Here is a 24,661-nt window from a genome sequence, read left to right as displayed (position 1 = left end):
TTCTGTGTTTCATCGTCAATAAGAAGGTCCAAAATATACACGAAACCTGAAGTCAAGCATCGGAAACTAAAACTGGACACACAGGAGAAGTTCAAATCATTGAAAGTGAGAGTGTCAGTCCTCTTGAACTTAAGTCGGCATTGTGTCCTTTGTATTAAATTCGGATGCAATTTCTGTGTTTCATCGACAATAAGAAAGTCCAACGGATACAGTAAACCTGAAGTGAATCATCGGAATCTGAAACTGGACTCACAGAAGAGGTTCAAATCACAGAAAGTTGGAGAGTCAGTCCTCTTGTACTTATGTCGGCATTGTGCCTTTTGAATTTAATTCGGATACAATTTCTGGGTTTCATCGTCAATAAGAAGGTGCAAGGTATACAGGAAACCTGAAGTGAAGCATCGGAATCTAAAACTGGACTCACAGGAGAGGTTCAAATCATAGAAAGTGAAAGTGTCAGTCCTCTTGTACTTAAGCCAGCATTGGGCCTTTTGTATTAAATTCGGATGCAATAGCTGTGGTTCATCGTCAATCATAAAGTCCGAGGTATACAGTAAACCTGAAGTGAATCATCGGAATCTAAAACTGGACTCACAGATGAGGTTCAAATCATAGAAAATTAGAGAGTCAGTCCTCTTGTACTTACGTCGGCATTGTGCTTTTGAAATTAATTCGGATGCAATTACTGTGTTTCATCGTCAATAAGAAGGTCCAATGTATACAGGAAACCTGAAGTGAAGCATCGGAATCTAAAACTGGACTCACAGGACAGGTTCAAATCATAGAAAGTGAGAGTGTCAGTCCTCTTTTCCGTAAGTCGGCATTGTGCCTTTTGTATTAATATCGGATGCAATATCTGTGCTTCATCGTCAATAAGAAGGTCCAAGGGATACAGCAGACCTGTCGTGAAGCATCGGAATCTAAAACTGGACTCATAGGAGAAGTTCAAATCATAGAAAGTGAGAGTGTCAGTCCTCTTGTACTTAAGTCGGCATTGTATATTTTGAATCTAATTCCGAAGCAATATCTGTGCTTCTTCGTCGATAAGAAGGTCCAAGGTATACAGTAAGCCTGAAGTGAAGCATTCGAATCTAAAACTGGGCTCACAGGAGAGGTACAAATCATAGAAAGTTAAAGTGTCAGTACTCTTGTACTTAAGTGAGCATTGTGCCTTTTGTATTAAACTCGGATGTAATCTCTGTGTTTCATCGTCAATAAGAACGGTCAAGGTATACACGAAACCTAAAGTCAAGCATCGGAAACTAAACCTGGACTCACAGGAGTGGTTCAAATCATAGAAAGTGAGAGTGTCAGTCCTCTTGTGCTTAAGTCGGCCTTGTGCGTTTTGTATTAAATTCGGATGCAATTTCTGTGTTTCGTCGACAATAAGAAAGTCCTACGGATACAGTAAACCTGAAGTGAATCATCGGAATCTAAAACTGGACTCACAGAAGAGGTTCAAATCATAGAAAGTTAGAGAGTCAGTCCTCTTGTACTTATGTCGGCATTGTGCCTTTTGAATTTAATTCGGATTCAATTTCTGTGTTTCATCGTCAATAAGGAGGTGCAAGGTATACATGAAACCTGAAGTGAAGCATCGGAATCTAAAACTGGACTAACAGGAGAGGTTCAAATCATAGAAAGTGAGAGTGTCAGTCCTCTTGTACTTAAGTCGGCGTTGTGCCTTTTGTATTAAATTCGGATGCAATTTCTGTGTTTCATCGTCAATAAGAAGGTCCAAAGTATACACGAAACCTGAAGTCAAGCATCGGAAACTAAAACTGGACTCACAGGAGAGGTTCAAATCATTGAAAGTGAGAGTGTCAATCCTCTTGAACATAAGTCGGCATTGTGCCTTACGTATTAAATTCGGATGCAATTTCCGTGATTCATCGTCAATAAGAAGGTCCAAGGGATACAGTAAACCTGAAGTGAAGCATCGGAATCTAAAACTGGACTCACAGGAGAGGTTCAAATCATAGAAAGTGAGAGTGTCAGTCCTCTTTTCCTTAAGTCGGCATTGTGCCTTTTGTATTAAATTCGGATGCAATTTCTGTGTTTCATCGTCAATAAGAGGGTCCAAGGTATACAGGAAACCAGAAGTGAAGCGTCGGAATCTAAAACTGGACTCACAGGAGAGGTTCAAATCATAGAAAGTGAGAGTGTCAGTCCCCTTGTACTTAAGTCGGCGTTGTGCCTTTTGTACTAAATTCGGATGCATTTTCTGTGTTTCATCGTCAATAAGAAGGTCCAAAGTATACACGAAACCTGAAGTCAAGCATCGGAAACTAAAACTGGACTCACAGGAGAGGTTGAAATCATTGAAAGTGAGAGTGTCAGTCCTCTTGAATATAAGTCGGCATTGTGCCTTTTGTATTAAATTCGGATGCAATTTCCGTGTTTCATCGTCAATAAGAAGGTCCAAGGGATACAGTAAACCTGAAGTGAAGCATCAGAATCTAAAACTGGACTCACAGGAGAGGTTCAAATCATAGAAAGTGAGAGTGTCAGTCCTCTTGAACTTAAGTCGGCATTGTGCCTTTTGTATTAAATTCGGATGCAATTTCCGTGTTTCATCGTCAATAAGAAGGTCCAAGGGATACAGTAAACCTGAAGTGAAGCATCGGAATCTGAAACTGGACTCACAGGTTAGGTTCAATTCATAGAAAGTGAAAGTGTCAGTCCTCTTGTACTTAAGTCGGCATTGTGCCTTTTGTATGAAATTCGGATGAAATTGCTGTGTTTCATCGTCAATAAGAAGGTCCAAGGGATACAGTAGACCTGAAGTGAAGAATCGGAATCTAAAACTGGACTCATAGGAGAGGTCCAAATCATAGAAAGTGAGAGTGTTAGTCCTCTTGTACTTAACTCGGCATTGTGCCTTTTGTTATTAAATTCGGATACAAATTCTGTGTTTCATCGCCAATAAGTAGGTCCAAGGGATACAGTAAACCTGAAGTGAAGCATCGGAATCTAAAACTGGACTCACAGGAGAGGTTCAAATCATAGAAAGTGAGTGTGTCAGTTCTCTTGTACTTAAGTCGGCATTGTGCCTGTTGTATTAAATTCGGATGCAATATCTGTGTTTCATCGTCAATAAGAAGGTCCAAGGTATACAGTAAACCTGAAGTGAAGCATCGGAATCTAAAACTGGACTCACAGGGGAGGTTCAATTCATAGAATGTGAAAGTGTCAGTCCTCTCGTACTTAAGTCGGCGTTGTGCCTTTTGTATTAAATTCGGATGCAATTGCTGTGTTTCATCGTCAATAAGAATGTCCAAGGTATACAGTAAACCTGAAGTGAAGCATCGCAAAACTAAAACTGGTGTCACAGCAGAGGTTCAAATCATAGAAAGGTAGAGTGTCAGTCCTCTTGTACTTAAGTCGGCATTGTGCCTTTTCGATTTAAATCCGATGCAATTTCTGAGCTTCATCGTCAAAAAGAAGGTCCAAGAGATACAGTAAACCTGAAGTGAAAAATCGGAAACTAAAACTGGACTCACAGGAGAGGTTCAAATCATAGAAAGTGAGATTGTCAGTCCTCTTGTACTGAAGTCGGCATTAAGCCTTTTGTATTACATTCGGATGCAATTTCTGTGGTTCATTGTCAATAAGAAGGTGCAAGTGATACAGTAGACCTGAAGTGAAGCATCGGAATCTAAAACTGGACTCACAGGAGAGGTTCAAATCATAGAAAGTGAGAGTGTCAGTCCCCTTGTACTTAAGTCGGCGTTGTGCCTTTTGTACTAAATTCGGATGCATTTTCTGTGTTTCATCGTCAATAAGAAGGTCCAAAGTATACACGAAACCTGAAGTCAAGCATCGGAAACTAAAACTGGACTCACAGGAGAGGTTGAAATCATTGAAAGTGAGAGTGTCAGTCCTCTTGAATATAAGTCGGCATTGTGCCTTTTGTATTAAATTCGGATGCAATTGCTGTGTTTCATCGTCAATAAGAAGGTCCAAGGGATACAGTAGACCTGAAGTGAAAAATCGGAAACTAAAACTGGACTCACAGGGGAGGTTCAATTCATAGAATGTGAAAGTGTCAGTCCTCTCGTACTTAAGTCGGCGTTGTGCCTGTTGTATTAAATTCGGATGCAATTTCTGTGTTTCATCGTCAATAAGAAAGTCCAAGGGATACAGTAAACCTGAAGTGAATCATCGGAATCTAAAACTGTACTCACAGGAGAGGTTCAAATCATAGAAAGTGAGAGTTTGCAGTCCTCTTGTACTTAAGTCAGCATTGTGCCTTTTGTATTAAACTCGGATGCAATTTCTGTGTTTCATCGTCAATAAGAACGTCCAAGGTATACACGAAACCTGAAGTCAAGCATCGGAATCTAAAACTGCACTCACAGGAGAGGTTCAAACCATAGAAAGTGAGAGTGTCAGTCCTCTTGTACTTAAGTCGGCCTTGTGCCTTTTGTATTAAATTCGGATGCAATTTCTGGGTTTCATCGACAATAAGAAAGTCCAACGGATACAGTAAACCTGAAGTGAATCATCGGAATCTAAAATTGGACTCACAGAAGAGGTTCAAATCATTGAAAGTTAGAGAGTCAGTCCTCTTGTACTTATGTCATCATTGTGCCTTTTGAATTTAATTCGTATACAATTTCTGTGTTTCATCGTCAATAGGAAGGTGCAAGGTTTACAGGAAACCGGACGTGAAGCATCGGAATCTAAAACTGGACTCACAGGAGAGGTTCAAATCTTAGAAAGTTAGAGTGTCATTCCTCTTTTCCTTAAGTCGGCATTGTGCCTTTTGTATTAAATTCGGATGCAATTTCTGTGTTTCATCGTCAATAAGCAGGTCCAAGTGATACAGTAGACCTGAAGTGAAGCATCGGAATCTAAAACTGGCCTCATAAGAGAGGTTCAAATCATAGAAAGTGAGAGTGTCAGTCCTCTTGTACTTAAGTCGGCATTGTGCCTTTTGTATTAAATTCGGAAACAATTTCTGTGTTTCATCGTCAATAAGAAGGTCCAAGGGATACAGTAGACCTTAAGTGAAGCATCGGAATTTAAAACTGGACTCACAGGAGAGGTTCAAATCATAGAAAGTGAGAGTGTCAGTCCTCTTGTTCTTAAGTCGGCATTGTGCCTTTTGTATTAAATTCGGATACAATTTCTGTGTTTCATCGTCAATGATAACGTCAAAGGGATACAGTAAACCTGAAGTGAAGCATCGGAATCTAAAACTGGACTCACAGGAGAGGTTCAAATCATAGAAAGTGAGAGTGTCAGTCCTCTTGTACTTCAGTCGGCATTGTGCCATTTGTATTAAATTCGGATGCGCTTTCTGTGTTTCATCGTCAATAAGAGGGTCCAAGGGATACAGTAAACCTGAAGTGAAGCATCGGAAACTAAAACTGGACTCACAGGAGAGGTTCAAATCATAGAAAAATAGAGTGTCAGTCCTCTTGTACTTAAGTCGGCATTGTGCATTTTGAATTTAATTCCGATGCAATTTCTGAGCTTCATGGACAAAAAGAAGGTCCAACGGACACAGTAAACCTGAAGTGAAAAATCGGAAGCTAAATCCGACCTCACAGGAGAGGTTCAAATCATAGAAAGTGAGATTGTCAGTCCTCTTGTACTTAAGTCGGAATTATGCCTTTTGTATTACATTCGGATGCAATTTCTGTGGTTCATCGACAATAAGAAGGTGCAAGTGATACAGTGGACCTGAAGTGAAGCATCGGAATCTAAAACTTGACTCACAGGAGTTGTTCAAATCATAGAAATTGAGAGTGTCAGTCCTCTTGTACTTAAGTCAGCATTCTGCCTTTTGTATTAAACTCGGATGCAATTTCTGTGTTTCATCGTCAATAAGAACGTCCAAGGTATACACAAAACCTGAAGTCAAGCAACGGAATCTAAAACTGCACTCACAGGAGAGGTTCAAATCATAGAAAGTGAGAGTGTCAGTCCTCTTGTACTTAAGTCGGCCTTGTGCCTTTTGTATTAAATTCGGATTCAATTTCTGTGTTTCATCGATAATAAGGAAGTCCAACGGATACAGTAAACCTGAAGTGAATCATCGGAATCTAAAACTGGACTCACAGAAGAGGTTCAAATCATAGAAAATTGGAGAGTCAGTCCTCTTGTACTTATGTCGGCATTGTGCCTTTTGAATTTAATTCGGATACAATTTCTGTGTTTCATCGTCAATAAGAAGGTGCAAGATATACAGGAAATTTGAAGTGAAGCATCGGAATCTAAAACTGGACTCACAGGAGAGGTTCAAATCATAGAAAGTGAGAGTGTCAGTCCTCTTATCCCTAAGTCGGCATTGTGCCTTTTGTATTAAATTCGGATGCAATTTCTGTGTTTCATCGTCAATAAGAAGGTCCGAGGTATACAGGAAACCTGAAGAGTAGCATCGGAATCTAAAACTGGTCTCACAGGAGAGGTTCAAATCATAGAAAGTGTGAGTGTCAGTCCTCTTGTACTTAAGTCGGCATTGTGCCTTTTGTATTAAATTCGTATACAATTTCTGTGTTTCATCGTCAATAAGAAGGTCCAAGGTATACAGTAAACCTGAAGTGAAGCATCGGAATCTAAAACTGGACTCACAGGAGAGGTTCAAATCATAGAAAGAGAGAGTGTCAGTCCTCTTGTACTTAAATCGGCATTGTGCCGTTTGCATTAAATTCGGATGCAATTTCTGTGTTTCATCGTCAATAACAAGGTCCAAGGTATACAGTAAACCTGAAGTGAAGCATCGGAATCCAAAACTGGACTCACAGGGGAGGTTCAATTCATAGGAAGAGAAAGTGTCAGTCCTCTTGTACTTAAGTCGGCATTGTGACTTTTGTATTAAATTCGGATGCAATTGCTGTGTTTCATCATCAATAAGAAAGTTCAAGGGATACAGTAAACCTGAAATGAATCATCGGAAACTAAAACAGGACTCACAGAAGAAGTTCAAATCGTAGAACGTTAGAGAGTCAGTCCTCTTGTACTTATGTCGGCATTGTTCCTTTCGAATTTAATTCGGATGCAATTTCTGTGTTTCATCGTCTTTAAGAAGGTCCAAGGTATACAGGAAACCTGAAGTGAAGCATCGGAATCTAAAACTGGACTCACAGGAGAGGTTCAAATCATAGATAGGTAGAGTGTCAGTCCTCTTGTACTTAAGTCGGCATTGTGCCTTTTGTATTAAATTCGGATGCAATTTCTGTGTTTCATCGTCAATAAGAAGCTCCAGGGGATACAGTAGACCTGAAGTGAAGCATCAGAATCTAAAACTGGACTCACAGGAGAGGATCAAATCATAGAAAGTGAGAGTGTCAGTCCTCTTGTACTTAAGTCGGCATTGTGAATTTTGTATTAAATTCGGATACAATTTCTGTGTTTCATCGTAATTAAGAAGGTCCAAGGGATACAGTAAACCTGAAGTGAAGCATCGGAATCTAAAACTGGACTCACAGGAGAGGTTCAAATCATAGAAAGTGAGAGTGTCAGTCGTCTTGTACTTAAGTTGGCATTGTGCCTTTTGTATTAAATTCGGATGCAATTTCTGTGATTCATCGTCAATAAGAAGGTCCAAGGTATACAGTAAACCTGAAGTGAAGCATCGGAATCTAAAACTGGTCTCACTGGGGAGGTTCAATTCATAGAAAGTGAAAGTGTCAGTCCTCTTGTACTTAAGTCGGCATTGTGCCTTTTGTATTAAATTCGGATGCAATTTCTGTGTTTCATCGTCAATAAGAAGGTCCAAGGTATACAGGAAACCTGAAATGTAGCATCGGAATCTAAAACTGTACTCACAGGGGAGGTTCAAATCATGGAAAGTGTGAGTGTTAGTCCTCTTGTACTTAAGTCCGCATTGTGCCTTTTGTATTAAATTCGTATACAATTTCTGTGTTTCATCGTCAATAAGAAGGTCCAAGGTATACAGTAAACCTGAAGTGAAGCATCGGAATCTAAAACTGGACTCACAGGAGAGGTTCAAATCATAGAAAGAGAGAGTGTCAGTCCTCTTGTACGTAAGTCGGCATTGTGCCGTTTGTATTAAATTCGGATGCAATTTCTGAGTTACATCGTCAATAAGAAGGTCCAAGGTATACAGTAATCCTGAAGTGAAGCATCGGAATCCAAAACTGGACTCACAGGGGAGGTTCAATTCATAGGAAGTGAAAGTGTCAGTCCTCTTGTACTTAAGTCGGCATTGTGCCTTTTGTATTAAATTCGGATGCAATTGCTGTGTTTCATCGTCAATAAGAAAGTTCAAGGGATACAGTAAACCTGAAATGAATCATCGGAAACTAAAACAGGACTCACAGAAGAAGTTCAAATCATAGAAAGTTAGAGAGTCAGTCCTCTTGTACTTATGTCGGCATTGTGCCTTTCGAATTTAATTCGGATGCAATTTCTGTGTTTCATCGTCTTTAAGAAGGTCCAAGGTATACAGGAAACCTGAAGTGAAGCATCGGAATCTAAAACTGGACCCACAGGAGACGTTCAAATCATAGAAAGGTAGAGTGTCAGTCCTCTTGTACTTAAGTCGGCATTGTGCCTTTCGAATTTAATTCGGATGCAATTTCTGTGTTTCATCGTCAATAAGAAAGTCCAAGGGATACAGTAAACCTAAAGTGAATCATCGGAATCTAAAACTGGACTCACAGAAGAGGTTCAAATCATAGAAAGTTAGAGAGTCAGTCCTCTTGTACTTATGTCGGCATTGTGCCTTTTGAATTTAATTCGGATGCAATTTTTGTGTTTCATCGTCAATAAGAAGGTCCAAGGTATACAGTAAACCTAGAGTGAGGCATCGGAATCTAAAACTGGACTGACAGGAGAGATTCAAATCATAGAAAGAAAGAGTGTCAGTCCTCTTGTACTTAAGTCGGCATTGTGCCGTTTGTATTAACTTCGGATGCAATTTCTGTGTTTCATCGTCAATAAGAAGGTCCAAGGTATACAGTAAACCTGAAGTGAAGCATCGGAATCCAAAACTGGACTCACAGGGGAGGTTCAATTCGTAGAAAGTGAAAGTGTCAGTCCTCTTGTACTTAAGTCGGCATTGTGCCTTTTGTATTAAATTCGGATGCTATTTCTGTGTTTCATATTCAATAAGAAAGTCCAAGGGATACAGTAAACCTAAAGTGAATCATCGGAATCTAAAACTGGACTCACAGAAGAGGTTCAAATCATAGAAATTTAGAGAGTCAGTCCTCTTGTACTTATGTCGGCATTGTGCCTTTTGAATTTAATTCGGATGCAATTTTTGTGTTTCATCGTCAATAAGAAGGTCCAAGGTATACAGTAAACCTGGAGTGAGGCATCGGAATCTAAAACTGGACTGACAGGAGAGATTCAAATCATAGAAAGAAAGAGTGTCAGTCCTCTTGTACTTAAGTCGGCATTGTGCCGTTTGTATTAAATTCGGATGCAATTTCTGTGTTTCATCGTCAATAAGAAGGTCCAAGGTATACAGTAAACCTGAAGTGAAGCATCGGAATCCAAAACTGGACTCACAGGGGAGGTTCAATTCATAGAAAGTGAAAGTGTCAGTCCTCTTGTACTTAAGTCGGCATTGTGCCTTTTGTATTAAATTCGGATGCAATTGCTGTGTTTCATCGTCAATAAGAAACTCCAAGGGATACAGTAAACCTGAAATGAATCATTGGAAACTAAAACAGGACTCACAGAAGAAGGTTAAATCATAGAAAGTTAGAGAGTCAGTCCTCTTGTACTTATGTCGGCATTGTGCGTTTCGATTTTAATTCGGATGCAATTTCTGTGTTTCATCGTCTTTAAGAAGGTCCAAGGTATACAGGAAACCTGAAGTGAAGCATCGGAATCTAAAACTGGACTCACAGGAGAGGTTCAAATCATAGAAAGGTAGAGTGTCAGTCCTCTTGTACTTATGTCGGCATTGTGCCTTTTGTATTAAATTCGGATGCAATTTCTGTGTTTCATCGTCAATAAGAAGGTCCAAGGTATACAGTAAACCTGAAGTGAAGCATCGGAATCTAAAACTGGACCCACAGGGGAGGTTCAATTCATAGAAAGTGAAAGTGTCAGTCCTCTTGTACTTAAGTCGGCATTGTGCCTTTTGTATTAAATTCGGATGCAATTTCTGTGTTTCATCGTCAATAAGAAGGTCCAAGGTATACAGGAAACCAGAAGTGAAGCATCAGAATCTAAAACTGGGCTCACAGGAGAGGTTCAATTCATAGAAAGTGAAAGTGTCAGTCCTCTTGTACTTAAGTCGGCATTGTGCCTTTTGTATTAAATTCGGATGCAATTGCTGTGTTTCATCGTCAATAAGAAGGTCCAAGGTATACAGGAAACCAGAAGTGAAGCATCAGAATCTAAAACTGGGCTCACAGGAGAGGTTCAAATCATAGAAAGTGAGAGTGTCTATCCTCTCGTACTTAAGTCGGCATTATGCCTTTTTTAATAAATTCGGATGCGATTTCTGTGTTTCATCGTCAATAAGAGGGTCCACGGGATACAGTAAACCTGAAGTGAAGCATCGGAATCTAAAACTGGACTCACAGGAGAGGTTCAAATCATAGAAAGGTAGAGTGTAAGTCCTCTTGTACTTAAGACGGCATTGTGCCTTGGGAATTTAATTCCGATGCAATTTCTGAGCTTCATCGTCAAAAAAATTGTCCAACGGATACAGTATACCTGAAGTAAAAAATCGGAATCTGAAACTGGACTCACAGGAGAGGTTCAAATCATAGAAAGTGAGAGAGTCAGTCCTGTTGTACTTAAGTCGGCATTATGCCTTTTGTATTAAATTCGGATGCAATTTCTGTGTTTCATCGTCATTAAGAAGGTCCAAGGTATACAGTAAACCTGAAGTGAAGCATCGGAATCTAAAACTGGACTCACAGGGGAGTTTCAATTCATAGAAAGTGAAAGTGTCAGTTCTCTTGTACTTAAGTCAGCACTGTGCTTTTTGTATTAAATTCGGATGCAATTGCTGTGTTTCATCGTCAATAAAAAGGTCCATGGAATACAGGAAACCAGAAGTGAAGCGTCGGAATCTAAAACTTGGCTCACAGGAGAGGTTCAAATCATAGAAAGTGAGAGTGTCTATCCTCTCGTACATAAGTCGGCATTATGCCTTTTGTATTAAATTGGGATGCGATTTCTGTGTTTCATCGTCAATTAGAGGGTCCAAGGGATACAGTAAACCTGAAGTGAAGCATCGGATTCTAAAACTGGACTCACAGGAGACGTTCAAATCATAGAAAGGTAGAGTGTCAGTCCTCTTGTTCTTAAGTCGGCATTGTGCCTTTTGAATTTAATTCCGATGCACTTTCTGTGTTTCATCGTCAATAAGAACGTCCAAGGTATACACGAAACTTGAAGTCAAGCATCGGAATCTGAAACTGGACTCACAGGAGGTGTTCAAATCATAGAAAGTGATAGTGTCAGTCCTGTTGTACTCAAGTTGGCATTGTGCCTTGTGTATTGAATTCGGATGCAATTTCTGTGTTTCATCGTCAATAAGAACGTCCAGGGTGTACACGAAACCTGAAGTCCAGCATCGGAATCTAAAACTGGACTCACAGGAGAGGTTCAAATCATAGAAAGGTAGAGTGTCAGTCCTCTTGTACTTAAGTCGGCATTGTGATTTTTGTTTACATTCGGATACAATTCCTGTGTATCATCGTCAATAAGAAGGTCCAAGGGATACAGTAAACCTGAAGTGAAGCATCGGAATCTAAAACTGGACTCACAGGAGAGGTTCAAATCATAGAAAGTGAGAGTGTCAGTCCTCTTGTACTTAAGTCGGCATTGTGTCTTTTGAATTTAATTCCGATGCAATTTCTGAGCTTCATCGTCAAAAAGAAGGTCCAACGGATACAAAAAACCTGAAGTAAAAAATCGGAATCTAAAACTGGACTCACAGGGGAGTTTCAATTCCTAGAACGAGAAAGTGTCAGTCCTCTTGTACTTAAGTCAGCATTGTGCTTTTTGTATTAAGTTCGGATGCAATTGCTGTGTTTCATCGTCAATAAAAAGGTCCATGGTATACAGGAAACCAGAAGTGAAGCGTCGGAATCTAAAACTGGGCTCACAGGAGAGGTTCAAATCATAGAAAGTGAGAGTGTCTATCCTCTCGTACTTAAGTCGGCATTATGCCTTTTGTATTAAATTGGGATGCGATTTCTGTGTTTCATCGTCAATTAGAGGGTCCAAGGGATACAGTAAACCTGAAGTGAAGCATCGGAATCTAGAACTGGACTCACAGGAGACGTTCAAATCATAGAAAGGTAGAGTGTCAGTCCTCTTGTTCTTAAGTCGGCATTGTGCCTTTTGAATTTAATTTCGATGCAATTTCTGTGTTTCATCGTCAATAAGAACGTCCAAGGTATACACGAAACCTGAAGTCAAGCATCGGAATCTGAAACTGGACTCACAGCAGGTGTTCAAATCATAGAAAGTGATAGTGTCAGTCCTGTTGTACTCAAGTTGGTATTGTGCCTTGTGTATTAAATTCGGATGCTATTTCTGTGTTTCATCGTCAATAAGAACGTCCAGGGTGTAAACGAAACCTGAAGTCCAGCATCGGAATCTAAAACTGGACTCACAGGAGAGGTTCAAATCATAGAAAGTGAGAGTGTCAGTCCTCTTGTACTTAAGTCGGCATTGTCAATTTTGTATTAAATTCGGATACAATTCCTGTGTATCATCGTCAATAAGAAGGTCCAAGGGAGACAGTAAACCTGAAGTGAAGCATCGGAATCTAAAACTGGACTCACAGGAGAGGTTCAAATCATATAAAGTGAGAGTGTCAGTCCTCTTGTACTTAAGTCGGCATTGTGCCTTTTGTATTAAAATTCGGATGCAATTTCTTTGTTTCATCGTCAATAAGAAGATCCAAGGTATACATTAAACCTGAAGTGAAGCATCGGAATCTAAAACTGGACTTACAGGGGAGGTTCAATTCATAGAAAGTGTGTCAGTCCTCTTGTACTTAAGTCGGCATTGTGCCTTTTGTATTAAAATCGGGTGCGATTTCTGTGTTTCATCGTCAATATGAGGGTCCAAGGGATACAGTAAACCTGAAGTGAAGCATCAGGATCTAAAACTGGACTTACTGGAGAGGTTCAAGTCATAGAAAGTGTGTGTGTCACTCCTCTTGTACTTAAGTCGGCATTGTGCCTTTTGTATGAAATTCCGATACAATTTCTGTGTTTCATCGTCACTAAGAAGGTCCAAGGGATACAGTAAACCTGAAGTGAAGCATCGGAATCTAAATCTGGACTCACAGGAGAGGTTCAAATCATAGAAAGTGAGAGTGTCAGGCCTCTTGTACTTAAGTTGGCATTGTGCCGTTTGTATTAAATTCGGATGCAATTTCTGTGTTTCATCGTCAATAAGAAGGTCCAAGGTTTTCAGGAAACCTGAAGTGAAGCATCGGAATCTAAAACTGGACTCACAGGGGAGGTTCAATTCATAGAAAGTGAAAGTGTCAGTCCTCTTGTACTTAAGTCGGCATTGTGCCTTTTGTATTAAATTCGGATGCAATTGCTGTGTTTCATCGTCAATAAGAAAGTCCAAGGGATACAGTAAACCTGAAGTGAGTCATCGGAAACTAAAACTGGACTCACAGATGAGGTTCAAATCATTGAAAGTTAGAGAGTCAGTCCTCTTGTACTTATGTCGGCATTGTGCCTTTCGAATTTAATTCGGATGCAATTTCTGTGTTTCATCGTCAATAAGAAGGTCCAAGGTTTTCAGGAAACCTGAAGTGAAGCATCGGAATCTAAAACTGGACTCACAGGAGAGGTTCAAATCATAGAAAGTGAGAGTGTCAGTCCTCTTGTACATAAGTCGGCATTGTGCCTTTTGTATTAAATTCGGATGCAATTTCTGTGTTCCATCGTCAATAAGAAGGTCGAAGGTATACAGTAAACCTGAAGTGAAGCATCGGAATCTAAAACTGGACACACAGGAGAGGTTCAAATCATAGAAAGTGAGAGTGTCAGTCCTCTTGTACTTATGTCGGCATTGTGCCTTTTGTATTATATTCGGATGCAATTTCTGTTTTTCATCGTCAATAAGAAGGTCCAAGGTATAAAGTAAACCTGAAGTGAAGCATCGGAATCTAAAACTGGACTCACAGGGGACGTTCAATTCACAGAAAGTGAAAGTGTCAGTCCTCTTGTATTTAAGTCGGCATTGTGCCTTTTCTATTAAATTCGGATGCAATTGCTGTGTTTCATCGTCAATAAGATGGTCCAAGGTATACAGGAAACCAGAAGTGAAGCATCAGAATCTAAAACTGGGCTCACAGGAGAGGTTCAAATCATAGAAAGTGAGAGTGTCAGTCCTCTTGTACTTAAGTCGGCATTGTGTCTTTTGAATTTAATTCCGATGCAATTTCTGAGCTTCATCGTCAAAAAGAAGGTCCAACGGATACAAAAAACCTGAAGTAAAAAATCGGAATCTAAAACTGGACTCACAGGAGAGGTTCAAATCATAGAAAGTGAGAGTGTCAGTCCTCTTGTACTCAAGTCGGCATTATGCGTTTTGTATTAAATTCGGATGCAATTTCTGTGTTTCATCGTCATTAAGAAGGTCCAAGGTATACAGTAAACCTGAAGTGAAGCATCGGAATCTACAACTGGACTCACAGGGGAGGTTCAATTCATAGAAAGTGAAAGTGTCAGTCCTCTTGTACTTAAGTCGGCATTGTGCCTTTTGTATTAAATTCGGATGCAATTGCTGTGTTTCATCGTCAATAAGCAAGTCCAAGGGATACAGTAAACCTGAAGTGAATCATCGGAAACTAAAACTGGACTCACAGAAGAGGTTCAAATCATAGAAATTTAGAGAGTCAGTCCTCTTGTACTTATGTCGGCATTGTGCCTTTCGAATTTAATTCGGATGCAATTTCTGTGTTTCATCGTCAATAAGAAGGTCCAATATTTTCAGGAAACCTGAAGTGAAGCATCGGAATCTAAAACTGGACTCACAGGAGAGGTTCAAATCATAGAAAGTGAGAGTTTCAGTCCTCTTTTCCTTAAGTCGGCATTGTGCCTTTTGTATTAAATTCGGATGCAATTTCTGTGTTTCATCGTCAATAAGAAGGTCCAAGGTATACAGTAAACCTGAAGTGAAGCATCGGAATCTACAACTGGACTCACAGGGGAGGTTCAATTCATAGAAAGTGAAAGTGTCAGTCCTCTTGTACTTAAGTCGGCATTGTGCCTTTTGTATGAAATTCGGATGCAATTGGTGTGTTTCATCGTCAATAAGAAGTTCCAAGGTATACAGGAAACCAGAAGTGAAGCATCGGAATCTAAAACTGGGCTCACAGGAGAGGTTCATATCATAGAAAGTGATAGTGTCAGTCCTCTTGTACTTAAGTCGGCATTGTGCTTTTTGTATTAAATTCGGATGCAATTTCTGTGTTTCACCGTCAATAAGAAAGTCCAAGGGATACAGTAAACCTGATGTGAATCATCGGAATCTAAAACTGGACTCACAGGAGAGGTTTAAATCATGGAAAGTTAGATAGTCAGTCCTCTTGTACTTTTGTCGGCATTGTGCCCTTTGAATTTAATTCGGATGCAATTTCTGAGCTTCATCGTCAAAAAGAAGGTCCAACGGATACAAAAAACCTGAAGTAAAAAATCGGAATCTAAAACTGGACTCACAGGAGAGGTTCAAATCATAGGAAGTGAGAGTGTCAGTCCTCCTGTACTCAAGTCGGCATTATGCCTTTTGTATTAATTTCGGATGCAATTTCTGTGTTTCATCGTCATTAAGAAGGTCCAAGGTATACAGTAAACCTGAAGTGAAGCATCGGAATCTAAAACTGGACTCACAGGGGCGGTTCAATTCATAGAAAGTGAAAGTGTCAGTCCTCTTGTACTTAAGTCGGCATTGTGCCTTTTGTATTAAATTCGGATACAATTGCTGTGTTTCATCGTCAAAAAGAAGGTCCAAGGTATACAGGAAACCAGAAGTGAAGCATCGGAATCTAAAACTGGGCTCATAGGAGAGGTTCAAATGATAGAAAGTGAGAGTGTCTATCCTCTCGTACTTATGTCGGCATTATGCCTTTTGTATTAAATTCGGATGCGATTTCTGTGTTTCATCGTAAACATGAGGGTCCAAGGGATACAGTAAATCTGAAGTGAAGCTTAGGAATCTAAAACTGGACTCACAAGAGAGGTTTAAATCATAGAAAGGTAGAGCGTCAGTCCTCTTGTACTTAAGTCGGCATTGTGCCTTTTGAATATAATTCCGATGCAATTTCTGAGCTTCAACGTCAAAAAGAAGGTCTAACGGATACAGTAAACCTGAAGTGAAAAATCGGAATCTAAAACTGGACTCACAGGAGAGGTTCAAATCATAGAAAGTGAGAGTGTCAGTTCTCTTGTACTTAAGTCGGCATTATGCATTTTGTATTAAATTCGGATGCAATTTCTGTGTTTCATCGTCATTAAGAAGGTCCAAGGTATACAGTAAACCTGAAGTGAAGCATCGGAATCTAAAACTGGACTCACAGGGGCGGTTCAATTCATAGAAAGTGAAAGTGTCAGTCCTCTTGTACTTAAGTCGTCATTGTGCCTTTTGTATTAAATTCGGATGCAATTGCTGTGTTTCATCGTCAAAAAGAAGGTCCAAGGTATACAGGAATCCAGATGTGAAGCATCGGAATCAAAAACTGGGCTCACAGGAGAGGTTAAAATCATAGAAAGTGAGAGTGTCTATCCTCTCGTACTTAAGTCGGCATTATGCCTTTTGTATGAAATTCGGATGCGATTTCTGTGTTTCATCGTCAATAAGAAAGTCCAAGGGATACAGTAAACCTGAAGTGAATCATCGGCATCTAAAACTGGACTCACAGAAGAGGCTCAAATCATAGAAAGTTAGAGAGTCAGTCCTCTTGTACTTACGTCGGCATTGTGCCTTTTGTATTAAATTCGGATGCAATTGCTGTGTTTCATCGTCAATAAGAAGTTCCAAGGTATACAGGAAACCAGAAGTGAAACTTCGGAATCTAAAACTGGGCTCACAGGAGAGGTTCATATCATAGAAAGTGAGAGTGTCAGTCCTCTTGTACTTAAGTCGGCATTGTGCTTTTTGTATTAAATTCGGATGCAATTTCTGTGTTTCACCGTCAATAAGAAAGTCCAAGGGATACAGTAAACCTGAAGTGAATCATCGGAATCTAAAACTTGACTCACAGGAGAGGTTCAAATCATGGAAAGTTAGAGAGTCAGTCCTCTTGTACTTTTGTCGGCATTGTGCCCTTTGAATTTAATTCGGATGCAATTTCTGTGTTTCATCGTCAACAAGAAGGTCAAAGGTATACAGTAAACCTGAAGTGAGGCATCGGAATCTAAAACTGGACTCCCAGGAGAGGTTCAAATCATAGAAAGTGAGAGTGTCAGTCCTCTTGTACTTAAGTCGGCGTTGTGAATTTTATATTAAATTCGGATACAATTTCTGAGGTTCATCGTCAATAAGAAGGTACAAGGGATACAGTAAACCTGAAGAGAAGCATCGGAATCTAAAACTGGACTCACAGGAGAGGTTCAAATCATAGAATGTGAGAGTGTCAGTCCTCTTGTACTTAAGTCGGCATTGTGCCTTTTGAATTAAATTCGGATGCAATTTCTCTGTTTCATCGTCAATAAGAAGGTCCAAGGTATACAGTAAACCTGAAGTGAAGCATCGGAATCTAAAACTGGACTCACAGGGGAGGTTCAATTCATAGAAAGTGAAAGTGTCAGCACTCTTGTACTTAAGTCGGCATTGTGCCTTTTGTATTAAATTCAGATGCAATTGCTTTGTTTCATCGTCAATAAGAAGGTCCAAGGTATACAGGAAACCAGAAGTGAAGCATCGGAATCTAAAACTGGGCTCATAGGAGAGGTTCAAATGATAGAAAGTGAGAGTGTCTATCCTCTCGTACTTATGTCGGCATTATGCCTTTTGTATTAAATTCGGATGCGATTTCTGTGTTTCATCGTAAACATGAGGGTCCAAGGGATACAGTAAATCTGAAGTGAAGCTTAGGAATCTAAAGCTGGACTCACAAGAGAGGTTTAAATCATAGAAAGGTAGAGTGTCAGTCCTCTTGTACTTAAGTCGGCATTGTGCCTTTTGAATATAATTCCGATGCAATTTCTGAGCTTCAACGTCAAAAAGAAGGTCTAACGGATACAGTAAACCTGAAGTGAAAAATCGGAATCTAAAACTGGACTCACAGGAGAGGTTCAAATCATAGAAAGTGAGAGTGTCAGTTCTCTTGTACTTAAGTCGGCATTGTGCATTTTGTATTAAATTCGGATGCAATTTCTGTGTTTCATCGTCATTAAGAAGGTCCAAGGTATACAGTAAACCTGAAGTGAAGCATCGGAATCTAAAACTGGACTCACAGGGGCGGTTCAATTCATAGAAAGTGAAAGTGTCAGTCCTCTTGTACTTAAGTCGTCATTGTGCCTTTTGTATTAAATTCGGATGCAATTGCTGTGTTTCATCGTCAAAAAGAAGGTCCAAGGTATACAGGAATCCAGATGTGAAGCATCGGAATCAAAAACTGGGCTCACAGGAGAGGTTAAAATCATAGAAAGTGAGAGTGTCTATCCTCTCGTACTTAAGTCGGCATTATGCCTTTTGTATTAAATTCGGATGCGATTTCTGTGTTTCATCGTCAATAAGAGGGTGCAATGGATACAGTAAACCTGAAGTGAAGCATCGGAATCTAAAACTGGACTCACAGGAGAGGTTCAAATCATAGAAAGGTAGAGAGTCAGTCCTCTTGTACTTAAGTCGGCATTGTGCCTTTTGTATTAAATTCGAATGCAATTTCTGTGTTTCATCGTCAATAAGAACGTCCAAGGTGTACACGAAACCTAAAGTCAATCATCGGAATCTAAAACTGGACTCACAGGAGAGGTTCAAATCATAGAAAGTGCGAGTGTCAGTCCTCTTGTACTTAAGTCGGCATTGTGCCTTTTGTATTAAATTCGGATGCAATTTCTGTGTTTCATCGTCAATAAGAAAGTCCAAGGGATACAGTAAACCAGAAGTGAATCATCGGCATCTAAAACTGGACTCACAGAAGAGGCTCAAATCATAGAAAGTTAGAGAGTCAGTCCTCTTGTACTTTTGTCGGCATTGTGCCCTTTGAATTTAATTCGGATGCAATTTCTGTGTTTCATCGTCAATAAGAAGGTCAAAGGTATACAGTAAACCTGAAGTGAGGCATCGGAATCTAAAGCTGGACTCCCAGGAGAGGTTCAAATCATAGAAAGTGAGAGTGTCAGTCCTCTTGTACTTAAGTCGGCGTTGTGAATTTTATATTAAATTCGGATACAATTTCTGAGGTTCATCGTCAATAAGAAGGTACAAGGGATACAGTAAACCTGAAGTGAAGCATCGGAATCTAAAACTGGACTCACAGGAGAGGTTCAAATCATAGAATGTGAGAGTGTCAGTCCTCTTGTACTTAAGTGGGCATTGAGCCTTTTGAATTAAATTCGGATGCAATTTCTGTGTTTCGACGTCAATAAGAAGGTCCAACGTATACAGTAAACCTGAAGTGAAGCATCGGAATCTAAAACTGGACTCACAGGGGAGGTTCAATTCATAGAAAGTGAAAGTGTCAGCACTCTTGTACTTAAGTCGGCATTGTGCCTTTTGTATTAAATTCAGATGCAATTGCTGTGTTTCATCGTCAATAAGAAGGTCCAAGGTATACAGGAAACCAGAAGTGAAGCATCGGAATCTAAAACTGGGCTCATAGGAGAGGTTCAAATGATAGAAAGTGAGAGTGTCTATCCTCTCGTACTTATGTCGGCATTATGCCTTTTGTATTAAATTCGGATGCGATTTCTGTGTTTCATCGTAAACATGAGGGTCCACGGGATACAGTAAATCTGAAGTGAAGCTTAGGAATCTAAAACTGGACTCACAAGAGAGGTTTAAATCATAGAAAGTTAGAGTGTCAGTCCTCTTGTACTTAAGTCGGCATTGTGCCTTTTGAATATAATTCCGATGCAATTTCTGAGCTTCAACGTCAAAAAGAAGGTCTAACGGATACAGTAAACCTGAAGTGAAAAATCGGAATCTAAAACTGGACTCACAGGAGAGGTTCAAATCATAGAAAGTGAGAGTGTCAGTTCTCTTGTACTTAAGTCGGCATTATGCATTTTGTATTAAATTCGGATGCAATTTCTGTGTTTCATCGTCATTAAGAAGGTCCAAGGTATACAGTAAACCTGAAGTGAAGCATCGGAATCTAAAACTGGACTCACAGGGGCGGTTCAATTCATAGAAAGTGAAAGTGTCAGTCCTCTTGTACTTAAGTCGTCATTGTGCCTTTTGTATTAAATTCGGATGCAATTGCTGTGTTTCATCGTCAAAAAGAAGGTCCAAGGTATACAGGAATCCAGATGTGAAGCATCGGAATCAAAAACTGGGCTCACAGGAGAGGTTAAAATCATAGAAAGTGAGAGTGTCTATCCTCTCGTACTTAAGTCGGCATTATGCCTTTTGTATTAAATTCGGATGCGATTTCTGTGTTTCATCGTCAATAAGAGGGTGCAATGGATACAGTAAACCTGAAGTGAAGCATCGGAATCTAAAACTGGACTCACAGGAGAGGTTCAAATCATAGAAAGGTAGAGAGTCAGTCCTCTTGTACTTAAGTCGGCATTGTGCCTTTTGTATTAAATTCGAATGCAATTTCTGTGTTTCATCGTCAATAAGAACGTCCAAGGCGTACACGAAACCTAAAGTCAATCATCGGAATCTAAAACTGGACTCACAGGAGAGGTTCAAATCATAGAAAGTGCGAGTGTCAGTCCTCTTGTACTTAAGTCGGCATTGTGCCTTTTGTATTAAATTCGGATGCAATTTCTGTGTTTCATCGTCAATAAGAAAGTCCAAGGGATACAGTAAACCTGAAGTGAATCATCGGCATCTAAAACTGGACTCACAGAAGAGGCTCAAATCATAGAAAGTTAGAGAGTCAGTCCTCTTGTACTTTTGTCGGCATTGTGCCCTTTGAATTTAATTCGGATGCAATTTCTGTGTTTCATCGTCAATAAGAAGGTCAAAGGTATACAGTAAACCTGAAGTGAGGCATCGGAATCTAAAGCTGGACTCCCAGGAGAGGTTCAAATCATAGAAAGTGAGAGTGTCAGTCCTCTTGTACTTAAGTCGGCGTTGTGAATTTTATATTAAATTCGGATACAATTTCTGAGGTTCATCGTCAATAAGAAGGTACAAGGGATACAGTAAACCTGAAGTGAAGCATCGGAATCTAAAACTGGACTCACAGGAGAGGTTCAAATCATAGAATGTGAGAGTGTCAGTCCTCTTGTACTTAAGTGGGCATTGAGCCTTTTGAATTAAATTCGGATGCAATTTCTGTGTTTCATCGTCAATAAGAAGGTCCAAGGTATACAGTAAACCTGAAGTGAAGCATCGGAATCTAAAACTGGACTCACAGGGGAGGTTCAATTCATAGAAAGTGAAAGTGTCAGCACTCTTGTACTTAAGTCGGCATTGTGCCTTTTGTATTAAATTCAGATGCAATTGCTGTGTTTCATCGTCAATAAGAAGGTCCAAGGTATACAGGAAACCAGAAGTGAAGCATCGGAATCTAAAACTGGGCTCATAGGAGAGGTTCAAATGATAGAAAGTGAGAGTGTCTATCCTCTCGTACTTATGTCGGCATTATGCCTTTTGTATTAAATTCGGATGCGATTTCTGTGTTTCATCGTAAACATGAGGGTCCAAGGGATACAGTAAATCTGAAGTGAAGCTTAGGAATCTAAAACTGGACTCACAAGAGAGGTTTAAATCATAGAAAGGTAGAGTGTCAGTCCTCTTGTACTTCAGTCGGCATTGTGATTTTTGAATATAATTCCGATGCAATTTCTGAGCTTCAACGTCAAAAAGAAGGTCTAACGGATACAGTAAACCTGAAGTGAAAAATCGGAATCTAAAACTGGACTCACAGGAGAGGTTCAAATCATAGAAAGTGAGAGTGTCAGTTCTCTTGTACTTAAGTCGGCATTATGCATTTTGTATTAAATTCGGATGCAATTTCTGTGTTTCATCGTCATTAAGAAGGTCCAAGGTATACAGTAAACCTGAAGTGAAGCATCGGAATCTAAAACTGGACTCACAGGGGCGGTTCAATTCATAGAAAGTGAAAGTGTCAGTCCTCTTGTACTTAAGTCGTCATTGTGCCTTTTGTATTAAATTCGGATGCAATTGCTGTGTTTCATCGTCAAAAAGAAGGTCCAAGGTATACAGGAATCCAGATGTGAAGCATCGGAATCAAAAACTGGGCTCACAGGAGAGGTTAAAATCATAGAAAGTGAGAGTGTCTATCCTCTCGTACTTAAGTCGGCATTATGCCTTTTGTATTAAATTCGGATGCGATTTCTGTGTTTCATCGTCAATAAGAGGGTGCAAAGGATACAGTAAACCTGAAGTGAAGCATCGGAATCTAAAACTGGACTCACAGGAGAGGTTCAAATCATAGAAAGGTAGAGAGTCAGTCCTCTTGTACTTAAGTCGGCATTGTGCCTTTTGTATTAAATTCGAATGCAATTTCTGTGTTTCATCGTCAATAGGAAGGTCCAAGGTATACAGGAAACCTGAAGTGAAGCATCGGAATCTGAAACTGGACTCACAGGAGAGGTTGAAATCATAGAAAGTTAGAGTGACAGTCCTCTTGTACTTAAGTCGGCATTGTGCCTTTTGTATTAAATTCGGATGAAATATCTGTGTTTTATCGTCAATAGGAAGGTCCAAGGTATACAGGAAACCTGAAGTGAAGCATCGGAATCTGAAACTGGACTCACAGGAGTGCTTCAAATCATAGAAAGTGAGAGTGTCAGACCTCTTGTACTTATGTCGGCATTGTGCCTTTTGTATCAAATTCGGATGTAATATCTGTGTTTCAGGATCAATAAGAAGGTCCAAGGGATACAGTAAACCTGAACTGCAGCATCGGAATCTAAAACTGGGCTCACAGGAGAGGTTCAAATCATAGAATGTTAGAGTGTCAGTCCTCTTGTACTTAAGTCGGCATTGTGACTTTTGAATTTATTTCGGATGCAATTTCTTTGTTTCATCGTCAATAAGAAAGTCCAAGGTACACAGGAAACCTGAAGTGAAGCATCGGAATCTGAAACTGGACTCACAGGAGAGGTTCAAATCATAGTAAGTAAGAGAGTCAGTCCTTTTGTACTTAAGTCGGCATTGTGCCTTTTGTATTAAAATCGGATGCAATTTCTGTGTTTCATCGTCATTAAGAAGGTCCAAGGTATACAGGAAACCGGAAGTGAAGCATCGGAATCTAAAACTGGACTCACAGGAGTAGTTCAAATCATAGAAACATAGTGTCAGTCCTCTTGTATTAAAATCGGCATTGTGCCTTTTGTATTAAATTCGGATGCAATTTCTGTGTTTCATCGTCAATAAGAAGGTCCAAGAGATACAGTAATCCTGAAGTGAGGCATCGGAATCTAAAACTGGACTCACAGGAGAGGTTCAAATCATAGAAAGTTAGAGTGTCAGTCTTCTTGTACTTAAGTCGGCATTGTGCCTTTTGTATTAAATTCGGATGCAATTTCTGTGTTTCATCATCAATAAGAAGGTACAAGGGATACAGTAAACCAGAAGTGAAGCATCGGAATCTAAAACTGGACTCACAGGAGAGGTTCAAATCATAGAAAGTTAGAGTGTCAGTCCTCTTGTACTGAAGTCGGCATTGTGCCTTTTGAATTTAATTCCGATGCAATTTCTGTGTTTGATCGTCAATAGGAAGGTCCAAGGTATACAGTCAACTTGAAGTGAAGCATCGGAATCCAAAACTGGACTTACAGGAGAGATTGAAATCATAGAAAGTTTGAGTGTCAGTCCTCTTGTACTTAAGTCGGCATTGTGCCTTTTGTATTAAATTCGGATGCAATATCTGTGTTTCATCATCAATAAGAAGGTCCAAGGTATACTGTAAACTTGAAGTGAAGAATCGTAATCTAAAACTGGACTCACAGTAGAGATTCAAATCATAGAAAGTTAGAGTGTCAGTCCTCTAGTACTTAAGCCGCCATTGTGCCTTTTGTATTAAATTCGGATGCAATTTCTGTGTTTCATCATCAATAAGAAGGTCCAAGGGATACAGTAAACCTGACGTGAAGCATCGGAATCCAAAACTGGGCCCACAGGAGAGGTTCAAATCATAGAAAGTTAGAGTGTCAGTCCTCTTGTACTTAAGTCGGCATTGTGCCTTTTGAATTTTTATTCCGATGCAATTACTGTGTTTCATCGTCAATAAGAAGTTCCAAGGTATACAGGAAACCTGTAGTGAAGCATCGGAATCTCAAACTGGACTCACAGGAGAGATTCAAATCATAGAAAGTTAGAGTGTCAGTCCTCTTTTACTTAAGTCGGCATTGTGCCTTTTGTATTAAATTCCGATGCAATTTCTGTGTTTCATCGTCAATAAGAAGGTTCAAGGGATACAGTAAACCTGAAGTGAAGCATCGGAATCTAAACCTGGACCCACAGGAGAGGTTCAAATCTTAGAAAGTGAGAGTGTCAGTCCTCTTGTACTTAAGTCGGCATTGTGCCTTTTGGATTAAACACGGATGCAATTTCTGTGTTTCATCGTCAATAAGAAGGTCCAAGGGATACA

The sequence above is a fragment of the Schistocerca serialis genome, chromosome 2, assembly GCF_023864345.2.
Source record: "Schistocerca serialis cubense isolate TAMUIC-IGC-003099 chromosome 2, iqSchSeri2.2, whole genome shotgun sequence".
Lineage (NCBI taxonomy): Eukaryota > Metazoa > Arthropoda > Insecta > Orthoptera > Acrididae > Schistocerca > Schistocerca serialis.
Note: the sequence above shows the minus strand (reverse complement) of the source record.